Below are 8188 nucleotides of genomic sequence, written 5' to 3' on the forward strand. Positions count from 1 at the left end.
AATGGATTCTATATAAACCTTTTTTTCTCAAAATTTCACTAGGGAGGCACACCCAAACCATAACCAAGTCTATTACCGCTTCTTTTCCCAACTTTTCAAACTTTTCACTTTCCAAATCTCCATAACATGGCATATCATTTTGGAATATTTCCAAGACATCTTCTTCAACCTCTTCACATACTTTATCCACCCGTTGCTCGATGAAATCTGAAACTATAAACTTCTGGAGAGCAGATGCCACAGTTCCATATAATTCTTCCAATCTCTTAAGACATAGATTTTTAACTTCCACACTGTATTGCTTGACTGCTTGCATCAAAACATTCTGTAGGTCATTCATAATGAAAAGTAAAGACATTTTCAATGAGATCCACTTAGCAACCAAAAAGAAAAATTTCTTTCTCGCTCTTTTTTTTCCCTCAGATCCGCAGCCATTTTAAAACTTCCAAATTTCTTTAAATATACTTCATTAATCCAAAAGGATAGCAGTATTAATATCACCAGCCAGTATACACCACAAATTCATTGCAGCTAAAACTTTCCAGAGCCGGAGAAGTAACAATGTATCTCTTTCCAGTCAGTAGCCCAAAAAAAGTGAAAGTAAAAAAAAAACCAAACGAAAGTATTCCAGAGAAACGGCAAGTCCTCAGCCATTTTCTCTCACTTTAAATCACCACAAAATAAAGATGTTAGTATATTTCAGAGTCAAAGTCAGAAACAATCCACTGTAAATCCGAACCTCCTGTTTAGTTCCGTCTGCTTAAGATAAGTCCAAATACCTTCGAACAGCAGAGGTGGGAGCTGCATCTGGCTTCGCTCCAAAAGAGGAGCGAAGGCGCCATAGGGCGCGGAAACCGTCCAGACTCCAGGCGAGCTAGCATCTCTCAACCCCGATTATAACAAAACCGGGGTGAGAGGAAGCTCGAGCCCTATCCGGACTTACTCACCCCCCCCTCTTTGCCCGAGGGACGAGGTTCCGAGCCGAGAGACAGCTAACGAACGCTGTCTCTTCAGGCTTTGACGCGCTCCCAGGCGGGCGGCTAACAAAAGCCGCCATGCGATGCAGCCTGTCACCACCGGAAGTCCAGCTTTTCTGCTGTATGTTTATCCAAGCAAGTTGACTCTGATGGCAATTAATAACTTTTCACTAAGTCTCATAAAGGATAATATTTCACAAATAATTTCCTAAATTACTTTCTGATCTGAGGAAAATATTTATTTGGGATTAACACTGGGATTCTTCTGAAAACAAATCAAGCAAGGAACTATATTAATTTTCACAGCATTAATTTTGCCCCACAAACTTAATGGAATTTTAATCTGAATATTAACATCAAATCAATATTTTTAAGTGTTTTAACATCTTTATTTCTGCATATTTAGAAATATTTTTTAAAAAATTAACTCCCAAATATTTAAAATAATCAATAGAAGTCACAAAACCAAACACTTTACATACTTATTTGATGTATTACTGTCGAACCTAAAGGAAATAAGCAAGATTGAATTTTTTTTAAAAAATCCTCTCTCTGTCTTACGCACAAATACAAATACTTCATTTTTATTTTTCTGTATCTGTGACATTTCGTAAAATTGTACAATGACACCAGCTGCCTGAGAAGTTTCCTGACTGCTGACATATACAGTAAATTCACATATTGGACATTACATTTCATACTAATCTACTCCTCTTCTTCTCTTTTGGGTTTACGCANNAAAAAATCCTCTCTCTGTCTTACGCACAAATACAAATACTTCATTTTTATTTTTCTGTATCTGTGACATTTCGTAAAATTGTACAATGACACCAGCTGCCTGAGAAGTTTCCTGACTGCTGACATATACAGTAAATTCACATATTGGACATTACATTTCATACTAATCTACTCCTCTTCTTCTCTTTTGGGTTTACGCATCAGAGGTCATCTTAGTCGCACAGGAGATGTCCACCATGAAATTCATTTCTTAATATGAAAATGGATTTTTGTTTTCATTTCTTAAGGGACCTTTGTTGCCTATGTGTTTTGATCAGTGTTTGTCATTGAGTGATTGGAGAAGCCATTCATATCAACTAACATCGTCCAGATGAGGGCATAAAAATGTGTTTGGCTGCTCCTTTTTAAAGGTCAGCTGGATTAGGACATGGCTTTAATTTTATTTGTATATCCAGGATTCATGGGCTCTCTTCTTTTACAATGCATACATGCTTCTGCAAGATAGGTTTTCACAAAAAAAAAGATAGGAGAAAGCAGGAGGGAAAATAACAGCTAAACTGGAGTGAAAAGCATGGCACACAGGGCAGGAAATTGTCCCCAGCTCTCCCATGGTTTCCCGCTGTTCAGCATTAAACACTTGCTCTGATTTGCCTTCTCAGACAGAAGTGATAAATAGTTTCTTCCAGCTCAGCAAGAAGAAGAAAAAGAGGGAGGTTTCAGGGAGAGACTCCTATCATTCTCATTATGCATCCTCTGTAGAGCAGGTTTTTCTTTTCGCACAGATACTTGGTATGAAATAAAAGCCCTAAGCAGATCCTTGGAGCTTTGTCAGCTGGCATTAGCTGACATGATGGGGATAACTGTAAATCTGTATGTTGCCATTATCATATATTCTCCCAAACCATAACAATGAATGTATTCAGCCATAGCAAAATTATGTGTGTATGTGTGTGTGTGCATGTAAAATCCTGTTTTTGTTTTTAATGCGTTTAGAGGTGGATGTAAACTCCTTTTGTCTGCATTTTTATATCATGACAAGCCATGACCCCTGATTTACTTAATCATTTTGAACAGTTTATTTAAAAGGTGGAAATAGTGGTTTTTTAAAAATGCTGCAGAAAGAATAACATTTTAAACAGAAAGGATTTGTCCATTGGTGTAAATTTGGGACATATGACGGATGAAATATGGGCAGGAAGAAAGTGAAGGGAATTCCATGGCATGATAGATGTCTACTCACATAAGGTAGATCAATAAATAGATCCATTTGCCTGCCGAGTTCTTACTCCTATGTCAAAGACCCATCAGCCTGTTTACTTTACTCGAAGCCTTCAAATATTCAGTAAAAAACCTTGAGGGGAAATGCTAAGCTCAGTATCCCATAACCTGGAACTAGGGATGGTTGAGATAGAATTCCACATATTTAAATAATGTGAGGTGGGGAATATTTATGCTGAGTACATTTAATTGAATATATTCAGCAAGTGGTTGGCCTGGACAAATGTTATAAACCTTGAAGACGTTTTGTGCATTATGTTATCACAATGATGACTTGAATAACATAGTTTGCATCAAATATGAATGCTATCGGGATGTACATCATGTCACTTGCCCTGCTTTCTGGATGCCCATGTTTGTCAGTCTATCCAGACTAATTGCATCTAGCTAGAATGCCTCTCATCTGTTTCCATTTCTTTAAAGTGTGTATTTTACTTAATTGAATATACTAATTAAGATATCTTATATTCACAGTTGGAAGCAATATGACAAAGTAAATGTATCAAGTTTTTTTTCTAAATGAATATATTGATATAAAACAATGGTTTTTATTTTTTGGTTATTAGATTTTTGGGTCTCTGCAATCTTACGACAAATGCATATGTGACACAATTCAAAAGGTGTTATGTGACTTCTTTGATATTATGCAAAATTCTTGGCTGTATTTTTAGCCATAGCAATTTTCTATTTTGTGTTTGCATTTTGTACATTACAGAATGCAAGACATATGGCAAACTTATATTTTGGGATAACCTTTTCAAATTGTTGTCAGTTAGAGCTATTAATATTTTAGGTTAGATTGTTGCCAGCAAAATTTTAAATTATTCAGGTTATAATAAAACTAAATTTGGAAACTGCAAAATAACTGTATATTAAATTAAAATGCAAATTAATCACGATGTTCGACAGCATCGACAATTCCTGAATTACTCTCTGTATTCCAGTGTGCTTTAGATGATTCTGAGACTAGAGTATTCTTATAAACTACGATGAAACTTTATTATTAGGGTTGATACCACTTATTTGTAAAATCTCTGGAATAAAGAATTGAAATATCATTTTAATAAACAAATGGCTAAGGGTCTTAAAGCATATTATGTTTTATATTATCTTAAAATGAGATTAATTCAACAAAATATTCTTTCTCACATATATAGTGGCTATCTCAAAGTTTATTTAATGAGGTCTAGTAATTAACCTCATTACGGCCAAAGTAAAAAAAATGAATTAGTTATGCTTACTCTTATGGTATGAGTTTCTTCTAGTGCCCTATTTTGAATTGATATCCCTAGTTTTGTTGATAGAATGTTTAAACAAATATGTATTTGTGTATGTGTGCATTTCAGAAATTTGGAATGTAGTATATGAAGAATTATAGAGGTATTGGTTGTGAGACAGCAAAAAATGATTATTATTAAATGTTGGGAAGGTAGAATCACTCTAGATTTAGATCTTGGATTATAAATAAGAGCTGTTTTTGAGATGACTTTTCATCTATATAATGGGAAAACTGATGAATATAATTTTATGTGGTTAAAATTTAATGGCTTAATTAAAAACTTAACTGAATGAATTCTTCCATGCAATATGTGTTTTCTTTCTTTTTTTGTATAGTAAAACAAAAATGTTATTTATTTGTATCCTGCCTTTATTTTATTTTTTTTACAAATATCTCAAGGCAACGAACATACCCAGCACACCTGCCTCCTCCTCTTTTCCCCTCAACAACCTGGGAGGTGGGCTGGACTGTGAGAGAGTGACTGGCCCAAGATTACCCAGCTGGCTTTCATGGCTAAGATGGGATTTGAACTTATGGTGCCTTGCTTTCTAGCCTCGTTCCTTAATTACTAGACCAAACTGGTGCAGGTAGCAAAAATAAAAAAGAAGCCTAGCAGGTTTTTTAAAAGAAGACTTACCTCTCCCTGTATGGATTTTAGCAAATAGCACCCACTACACATCTGAGGTCAAAGCATTTTCATATCTATTTTTATGGCATAATCTCTTCTCTATGTTATCCTTTTGTGCTCTCTGTTGATTCTGCAGTTTGTGTGCCATATTAAATTCCTGACAGTGAAAACATTTAATCATTGGCACAGCTATCATTCTCCAAAGCACCTGAAGGCAGGACAAGAAGCAGTGGATGCAAACTAATCAAAGAGAGAAGCCACCGATAACTAAGGAGGAATTTTCTGACAGTTAGAACAATTAATCAGTGGAACAACCTGCCTCCAGAAATTGTGAATGCGCCATTGGAAGTATTTAAGAAGAGACTGGATAGCCATTTGTCTGAAATGGTATAGGGTTTCCTGCCTGAGCAGGGGGTTGGACTAGATGACCTCCAAGGTCCCTTCCAACTCTATCATTGTTATTGTTATTGCTTATTTCCTGAAGTTTTGGATGTTCTGTCCCTAATGATGATTCTCTATATTCTTCAGGTGTTATTACAGCTACAAATGAAACATGTTTGAGTGTCTTTCTGAGAAGGTTCCCTAAGCTAAGTTGAGTTTGCTATTGGAACAGATATTGGAAAGCTTGCAAAACATTTCCTCTTCTTCAGAAATACCTTCCAATATTTCAAGCATAGACACAAATAGATTTAAAGAGATACATATTTATGAAGACAAACATCTCACCTAGAGGTGAGCTCTGTTGTGATTCACATTTGTTTTATAACTGAGTTGACTGACTGAGCAGGATATTTTATTTGTTATTTAAAAACAAAATTAATTCATATTGCTTTCTTTCTGAGTGTTTCATAGTGATGCTGCCTATTTCAAGAGCCAGTGTAACCTTTTTGATTAATACGGCTAATAACCTATGACATCAAAATAGCATAAACCAGAATGGAAAACATGGCTTATTTTAGTTTTAAGCTTCCTAGAGTTTTCACTGTGTGTATTAAGTAATACCTGTGGGGTAGCTAGAATGCTGGATACGGATATGAGAAATTGAAATCTGTGTTCATCACTGACACTCTAGGAAGCCTTGAGCATTACTCTGTACTGTATTTTAAAACTGCCTCACAGGAGTCCTATGAGGCTAAAATGTTGTTCAGAAAGCTTTCAAGATAACATTTCATGGCATTTTTGCCAAATAGTTCATAATCTTTCTCTATCTTTGTCAGTGCTCAAGTATGTGTATGAAAGAGATTATCTACAGAAGTTAACATATTTTGCAATTGATTTATATGCATGAAGGGAACTCTAGTCTACCAGAAAGCTTATGAGTGCAATAAATCTGTCAGTCTTTAAAATGCCACAAGACTTTTAAACTGTAACATAACACAAGAAATATACCCTTACCCTCTCCGTGTAAATACATACCCATGGCACCAGTTTTTCATCCTTTTGTGTGCAACTGTTCTCATAGTTTTAAAATGTGTATCTATCTGCACTGACAATTATTCCATTGACAGTAATTCTCATTAATTATAGTGCTTCTCTTACAGCCTAATCATTATTGCCCTATTATTTTATTCTCTTGGCCACTAAGAACCCTTTCCTTGGGCAAATAAGAAGGCTGCAGTGAAATGGATAGGATCTTTTTGTGTTATTTTCACTTAAAATTAAATCTCCCTCATGCTGAAATGCAGCAGACATTTTTAAGAATAACTTCAGATTCAGACAGTAAAGTGTCATGCTGATTTTAAGTTGAATATTCTTCAACTCTGTCAAGTGAGGAGGTAAACAAATCCTGCTAATCTCAACATTAAATGTCAGTTATGGCATCTTTTTCCCCTCTCCTGTCACCTGCAGTTTTCAGGTATTCAGATTTCAGGCATTCAGTTTTTTGGCATTCAGATTTCTGGCATTCTGGCATTTAGAATAAGATTTTGAGAAAACTGCTAGTTAGTTCCTTCTGTTGTAATCTATAGCAGAATATGGTCTTTAATTTCTGAGGGGGTCTCTGAGCTTGGTTGTTTTCTTGCAGACCTTTCATTACCCAACCTAGGTAACATCAACAGTGCTAGTAGGGTTTGCTCTTATTGTATATTCTAATGGTTTGCACTATCAGTGTTGGTGGGAGTTGTCTTGGTGGTTCTTTGGTTGGGCTGTTTATTGTTAGCTTGTTTGGCAAGGAAGAAAATAAATTAGAAATGGACATAAATATCAACTTAGTATTAAGGTTAAATGTAAGGAAAAAGACAATTGCAAGCATTTTAATTTTGAATAATAAAGTAATGCCTGGTGCAGGAAAAAAAACCACTAGTTTTTGTGTCTCTCTGCCAGCTTGAGAAAATCTCAACTATTGTTTTTCTATTATCTTCTTACTTTTTCAATCTGTCCAATTGTTTTTTTTAATCTTCTTACTTTTTCAATCTGTCCAATAATGAGAGATCTCTGGGTAGATAACAAGATGATTTAAAAAAAATAATATTGATAAAATAATAAAAACAGTAGAAAAATAAAACTAATGTAATACAAGATAACAATGCAGGAAAGAATATGAACATTTAAACAGATAAAAAAATCAATGTTTTACAGGCAATTAAAATCTAGGAGTTCCTCCAGAAATGAGAGAAACAAAATGAGAGTGGCTTTCTCCCCTAGTTGTACATTTATTATGTTTACATAAATGAATACACCTAAAATCTAAATATACACATACTGTCCTGTCCTTTGATGTAAAGGGCATTTCAAGAAATAAACACATCAGTCCAAATTCAGTTGGTATTAATGCAGTCCTCTGAACTGGAGCAATTCTAATTCCTGTAATACATAATAGGTATTGGAATATTTAGAAAGCATGTTCATATAGTCCCTTGGGAATACATAGAACATTGTTCTTCTCAAAAACATTATAGGAGAAAAAGGTAACAGCTGCCATAAATCTATAATTAGTATCAGTATTGAAAGACATTGTCTTTTATGAGGGAAGAAAAATATGAGAATTTATATTTATATAAAAACACAATCAAAAGAAAAAAGTGAATTTATGAGGTTTGTCATAGCAGAACTATAAATTAGACACAAAGAAGTTGCTCTGCTTTGAATATAATAACACATTTCATTTTAGGATTATCTTTCCTGTTGCTGAGATCCTTTTAATCAAGTGGTTAAAATAAAACCTTTCTATACTAAAACAATATTTTATCTTTAAGCTGTAGCTCCTCCATTTAGCTTGGTGAAATGAAATTGTATTATTCAGGGATGAAAAATTATTCATAAAAATTACAAAAGTTGTGGTAAAGAATA

The sequence above is a fragment of the Protobothrops mucrosquamatus genome, unplaced genomic scaffold, assembly GCF_001527695.2.
Source record: "Protobothrops mucrosquamatus isolate PMUCROS unplaced genomic scaffold, P.Mucros_1.0 scaffold2022, whole genome shotgun sequence".
Classification (NCBI taxonomy): domain Eukaryota; kingdom Metazoa; phylum Chordata; class Lepidosauria; order Squamata; family Viperidae; genus Protobothrops; species Protobothrops mucrosquamatus.